The sequence below is a fragment of the Mustelus asterias genome, chromosome 25 (assembly GCF_964213995.1).
Source record: "Mustelus asterias chromosome 25, sMusAst1.hap1.1, whole genome shotgun sequence".
Taxonomy (NCBI): domain Eukaryota; kingdom Metazoa; phylum Chordata; class Chondrichthyes; order Carcharhiniformes; family Triakidae; genus Mustelus; species Mustelus asterias.
The window spans coordinates 57,676,618-57,683,552 of NC_135825.1; the positions used below are offsets into that span (position 1 = coordinate 57,676,618).

Genomic DNA, 6,935 nt, shown 5'->3' on the forward strand with positions numbered 1-6,935 from the left:
AGTTTGTGTCTTTATATGCCCTGTTTGTGAACAGAACTTACTTGACGAAGGAGCAGCGCTCCGAAAGCTGGTGGCTTTTGCTACCAAATAAACCTGTTGGACTTTAACCTGGTGTTGTGAGCCTTCTTACTGTGTTTACCCCAGTCCAACACCGGCATCTTCACAAGAGGGAAAACCAGTTGCATTCACATCCAAAGTTCCAACCTCAACTGAGACCAAATATACCATCATGGAAAGAGCTTTCGGCACTCATGTATGGATGTCAGAAGTTCGTTACGTAACTCTTTGGGAGAAAATTCATAGTGGAGAGTGATCATCATCCAAGAAGAATCTGTGCAAAGCACCAGTGAGATCACAAAAGTTACCCTTGAGACTTATGATTATGATTTCGCTCTGAAGTACAAGCCAGGAAGAGAATTGGGACTGGCAATCTCAATTGTCCCCACAGGAGAAACACGACATAGAAGATTTGGGTGTAAAGATCCATCGCCCATCGATTGCAACACCACCGAAACTGAATCAAATTAGAGATGAGGTCACAAAGATGAGGAGTTACAGATGTTCCCACAGCAAGTGACCAAGGGATGACCTGATAAGATACAACAATCACAGCCAGCAATATGGCAATGTGGTCTTTCAGACATGGGTTTTAGTTCAGTCGGGCAGCATGGTCGGTACAGGCTTGGAGGGCCGAAGGGCCTGTTCCTGTGCTGTAATTTTCTTTGTTCTTTGTTCTTTGATATCTCACTGAAAAATGGTGTTCTGCTGGCTGGATCCAGAATAGTCAGCTCCGCGTGGGAAATCAGTGCAGAACTGATTATCATATGGAAATGTCCTTGACCTTTCCATATGATTAGGGTGCCTGGGACTGAATTCTCTGGGCACACTACCGCCTCCACCCCGCTCACTGGGAATGATTCCCTCCAGTGAGGTTTACTATTGCTCTCCACTAATGGGAAACAGGCATCCTGACCCCGCTGGAGGGAAGAGAGGCCATTGAGGCCCCCCTGAGATATTGGGGGCTTGGGGGTGACCAGGAGGAAGTGAGACAACACCTGATTGAAGCACAGGAAGGAGAAGGTGAGCACTTCAACAAACATGCTTACCCCTAACTGAACTGTTGAAAAAACAAGAGTGCACGTGTGCAGGATCCAATCATGAAAACCTGGAGCCCAGCCAAAGTTGCTGTTGAGGACAAGACACCAAGTTCATACTAAATAGAGGCTGAAAGCAGTAAGAAATCAAGTCCATATTCAACATAGGTTCGAGCGTGAAAAACAGAAAAGACCATCAACAACACAGGCAGCATCAATATCCAGGGAGCGAACTGCAACAGCGTCAGCGGCAAATGAGACAACATTTGCAACAACAAACACAACCGCTGCACCAGAGACAATACACACTGATGCGTGATTAAATCACTCGGGAGGCTAGATTGTACCCGGGAAATAAAAGCTTTTATTACTAACAAGAATGGAGCACACTATATACAATACAATCCCAGACTAAAGGGTCACCAGGCAGTGCAGTGACCTTTATACTTCCCCTGGTCGGCGGAGCCAACTGGAGTGTACCACAGAACAATATCAACAGGTAGAACAGCCCAACCCTAACCCCAACAGTGACAACAGTAACATATCTACAAATACCCATAGTGCTGACCATCTATGGTTCAGCACTCATAGTGGTAACCAACTATGGTTCACCACACGCACATCACCTGAACATCTCACCACCAAGACCAATGAATGCCAAATCTACAAGATGCAGGCACAACATCTTCCCACCTCAGCAATACCGTGAATAATATTTTTAGAAAAGAATACACACCATAAAAGTCTTCAAGAAGGTGTTCAGTTTATTTCCAAAAGTTGATTGATAATCTTCCTTAGTTTACATAAAAGTTAATGATGGGAGCAGCTCCATCGATAGGGACACTACACGTGAAATAGAGTGGAATGTTACATATTGTTGCATTATTGATATATATCTGTAAAGTGATGGAATCAAATGATTAAATGGCCTATTCGGACGAATAGAACAAAGATCAAAGAAAATTACAGCACAGGAACAGGCCCTTCGGCCCTCCAAGCCTGCACCGACCATGCTGCCCAACTGAACTAAAATCCCCTACCCTTCTGGGGACCATATCCCTCTATTCTCATCCTATTCATGTATTTGTCAAGACGCCCCTTAAAACTCACTTTATATCCGCTTCCACTACCTCCCCCGGCAACGAGTTCCAGACACCCACCACCCTCTGTGTAAAAAATCTGCCTTGTACATCTCCTTTAAACCTTGCCCCTCGCACCTTAAACCTGTGCCCCCTAGTAATTGACTCTTCCACCCTGGGAAAAAGCTTCTGACTATCCACTCTGTCCATGCTTCTCATAATCTTGTAGACTTCTATCAGGCCTCCCCTCAACCTCCATCGCTCCAGTGAGAACAAACCAAGTTTCTTCAACCTCACCTCATAGCTAATGCCCTCCATACCAGGCAACATCCTGGTAAATCTTTTCTGTACCCTCTCCAAAGTCTCCACATCCTTCTGGTAGTGTGACGACCAGAATTGAACACTATATTCCAAGTGCAGCCTAACTAAAGTTCTATATATGTATTATATGTAAGAGTTCCAGGGAGGTCACATTTCACTGGAGACGCATGTGAATGTTAACAGAACCAGTTCAACCTCATCTGTCTTTGAACCAACCAGCGTGACAAAGTGTAGAGTTTCTGATCTCTCCAAGCTGAAAGTGATTATTAACAACATCTGGGAATCAACAGACAGTGAGAACACATTGCTATGAGTGAACTGAATGCCACATTTCCTTACAGTCTTTCATTAATTACGTTTCAAAACTACAAAATTGGCCTGGAAACACTTTAAGATGTGCTGAACAAGAGAGAATCTAATCATCTCCTGAACGGTAACCAGGGATGGAATTTTCTCCCTTCTCTGGTCGTGTGTTTGGAGGTGGGGAAGGCATTTAATTAGGTAGGAGAGTAGCTGGTGAACACCCTTCCTTCCTGCCTCCACCCATAGTCAACTGGCTTCCTGAAATCATTATATATATTGTATATATATGTATGTAAACATATATATAAAACTCACGTGCTCACTGAAGAAATTCACTGGGAAATCATACAATTGCTTTATTTTAAAATCAGAGCCTCACTCATTTCCTTTTTAAAAAGGCAATGTTTTATATATTTGATGCCATTGATAGGATGCTAATTCGCAAGCTTGCAACGTTAAACCACATGCACCCTTTGATTTCCATATCTTGCCGTAACTTAAACTTTTTTATTAATTAGAAGAAGATTGGAAACACTCAGTGAAACGATGGAGGGAAAAACAGAGTAAAACGTGTCATGAGGAAGTTTTTTTTTGCAGTGAGTGGTTAGGATCTGGAACACACTGCTGGAAGTGTAGTGGAGGGAAAATTCAATAAAGGCTTTCAAAAGGAAATTGGGTAAATATCCAAAATGAAAAGAACTGTCGGGCTGTGGGGAAAAGGTAGGGGAGTTGCTATTACAGCGAGCCAACATGACACAATCGCTTGAATGGCCTCTCACTATGCTGTGACCATTTATGATACTACAGGTCACTAACCTTTCATCAGAAAGTCACTCACTAACTCCTTTCTAGAGGACAAGAACAGTGCACAGTAATTATGAGTGATGTGAGCCTTGGTAGGAGGCTCCCCTACCTTTTCTCCACGGCCCTACAGTTTTTTTCGTTTTGGATATTTACTCAATTTCCTTTTGAAAGCCTTTATTGAATTTTCCCTCCACTACACTTCCAGCAGCGTGTTCCAGATCCTAACCACTCACTGCAAAAAAAAAGATTTTCCTAATGACATGTTTCACTCTGTTTTTCCCTTGCCTCATAATGTTGAGTAAACCTGATCGAGATGTATATATCCCACATTTTGAGGCTGAACAAGGCCCCTAACATTTACCTACACCCTTACATTAAGCACTAAAAACCGCACACTTAGCCATTTTTACTATATCATACATGTCTTCTGCTATTGTGCAGTGTCCCAATGTATTCCTAACTTTTAGTCCTTTTCCCTTCCCAGCAGCCAGAGCCATGAAGAAGACTCCTGAAAAGGAAGAATCTACTGAGGATGCACCATAGCATTCTCCATCACTCCCAAACACTAGGACAGAGGTTGGCACCGTGGCTGCGTTAGAGAGTGAGCTGGAGTGAATCATAGAATCCCTGCAGTGCAGAAGGAGGCCATTTGGCCCATCAAGCTTTCACCAACGACAATCCCATCCACACCTGATGAGATTTTCCAGCATTTTCTCTTTTGGTTTCAGATTCCAGCATCCGCAATAATTTGCTTTTATCCGAGGTTTAGGGAGGGAATTCCAGAGCTCAAGGTCAAGGCAACTGAAGCCACATTAGGCAATTGTAGACTGTTTAAAATTAAGGATAGTCAGGATGCTAGAATTGGATGAGAAGAGTGAGCTTATGGAGGTCAGGGAGCATGGATTTGAAAACAAGGATTTTAAATTGAGGTATTGCTTATCTGGGAGCTAATCATAGAATCCTACAGTGCAGAAGGAGGCCATTCAGCCTATCGAGTCTGCACCGACCACAATCCCACCCAGGCCCTATCCCCATAACTCCATGTATTTATCCTAGCTAGTCTCCCTGACACTAAGGGGAAATTTAGCATCACCAATCTACCTAACCCGCACATCTTTGGACTGTGGGAGGAAACCAGCAGTGCCACCAGGCCACCCCAATGTAAGTCAGCGAGCACAGGGCTAATGGGCAAATAGGACGTGGAATCAGAATATGGGTAGCAGAGTTTTGAATGGCCTCAAGTTTACAGAGGATAGAAAGTGTGAGGTCAGTCAGAAGTACATTTGGAATAGTTAATTCTGAAAGTAACAGACAGGGATGAGAAGGTTGCAAAATGGCTGCTTTAACCGCAGATGGTTTCCATGGAGAGGAATGTAGTCGCTAGTTAATTGAGTCTGGAGACAATGCGTCGAGAGAAGTGATGGTGAGGTAGAGCTTGGTGTCATTAAATATCAAAATTGACACTGTGTTTTCAGATGATGGCGCCAAGGGAGAGTACATAAATAGTAAGTGGAAAGGGACCAAGAATAGATCCTTGGGGGATAGCAGAGGGAATGATTTTGGAACATGAAAATACACCATTGCAGGTGATTCTCAGCTGGTGATTAGGTAGACACAAATAGAAGTGGGCAAGGGTAGGCCCATCAAGATGGACAACAGTGGAGAGGCTTTTGGGGAGAAGGAAGGCGTGATCAATTGTGTCAAAGGCTGCAAACAGATCGCAAAGGATGAGGAGGAATAGTTTACCTTTGAGACAGAGACAAATATATTACTTTTGACTTTGATAAGAGCCATTTGGGATCCAGGATTACTGAGACTGCTGCATGAGTGATCCATTCAGAATAGTAAATATGGTACTCATGATAAGGTGAAAATGCTTAGTCAGGATCAGTAAAGCAAGCAGAGCAAAATGAAGCAATCTACAATCTCTGAAATGCCTTGACAATCTAATAATTACAAAAGTACACAGACCTTCGTGGTCCACATGACTGCTTCTCTGTTTCTTTAAATAGTTCAGCAAGTCATACCAGACAATTCAAAACTCCGGGACCTTTCACCAAATGATCTTCTGCCTCCAACTGCCCTTCCCACTCTCAGTTAAACAGTGGGTGTGATTTAATCAGAGGAACATGGGCCTGATGGTGGGATTGGATGTGGGTGCCACCTCTGCTCGTGTCAGAAGTCACATACCACACAATTATGATGTAAATCATAAGTCTGTGAGGAAGTTGCTTATTTATTTATTAGTGTCACAAGTAGGCTTACATTAACACTGCAACAAAGCCACTGTGAAAATCCCCTAGTCGCCACACTCCGGCGCCTGTTCGGGTACACTGAGGGAGAATTTAACACGGCCAACACACCTAACCAGCACGTCTTTCAGACTGTGGGAGGAAAGCAGAGCACCCGGAGGAAACCCACACAGACATAGGGAGAATATACAGACTCCGCACAAACAGTCACCCAAGCTGGAAATCGAACCGGGGTCCCTGGCGCTGTGAGGCAGCAGTGCCAACGACTGTGCCACTGTGCTGCCCATAAAAACTAAGAGGGGTGGCTGTACCATTCCTGGAGGCACTGTAGGACCAGGTCAGTGCGTGGGCTGGAAGGAGCCTTTCCCACCACCCAGTCCCAAAAATCAATTTAATATTTGGCCCCCAGATAGAGGACGTATCAGATATTAAACTGATAAGAACAGATACTACATTTCATCTTAGCCAAAAGGCCGAGAGTGTCCATGTGCCACCTGTAATCACACTGTGGGGGTGGGCAGGAAGTGGCTGCCCCTGCCTTCATCTGAATCTATTTAATTCTGGGCTTGTCGGTAACAAGGATGGTGATGCGCATCAATTGGACACGAGGCACGAAGCTTCGGTAAAAGAAGGCTTTTATTAACTAACAATGGAACTAACAGAACTTTAACACACTATCCCAGACTGAAGAGGTCCCGCCCGAGCAGGGGGTCTTATACCTCTCCCAGGAGGCGGAGCCCGACTGGGATGTGCCACAACAGTAACAACCACAGGTGTATCAATCCCACCCTAACCCAACAACAACATTAGAACAATCCCACAGTGGGAACCAACGATGGTTCACCACATTCACCCCTCCTTTGAAAACAAAGGCCGGCGGGGTACGAAAACAGACTAAAATGTCAACAGATTATAAGTTCAGACGGTCTGGAGGGCCGCACCGTCGTTGTGACCTCCTCAATACCGGCGGTGACACCGGAGTAGGTGCTTGCGGTGGCATTCTCCCCAAAACAGCGTCCAGCTGTTCTCCCACGGACTCACAGGCCGGTTGACCCTGATGAAACGGTAGTGCAGGGGATCCC

General features: G+C 44.7%; 1 non-coding gene across 1 annotated transcript; it reads right to left on the bottom strand.

Moving 5' to 3' along the window:
- Nucleotides 1–6,153: 6,153 nt before the first annotated feature.
- LOC144479306 (U2 spliceosomal RNA) lies at nucleotides 6,154–6,335 on the bottom strand. The gene has a single exon (XR_013495500.1). It is a non-coding gene; the product is annotated as a U2 spliceosomal RNA (small nuclear RNA).
- Nucleotides 6,336–6,935: the final 600 nt, after the last annotated feature.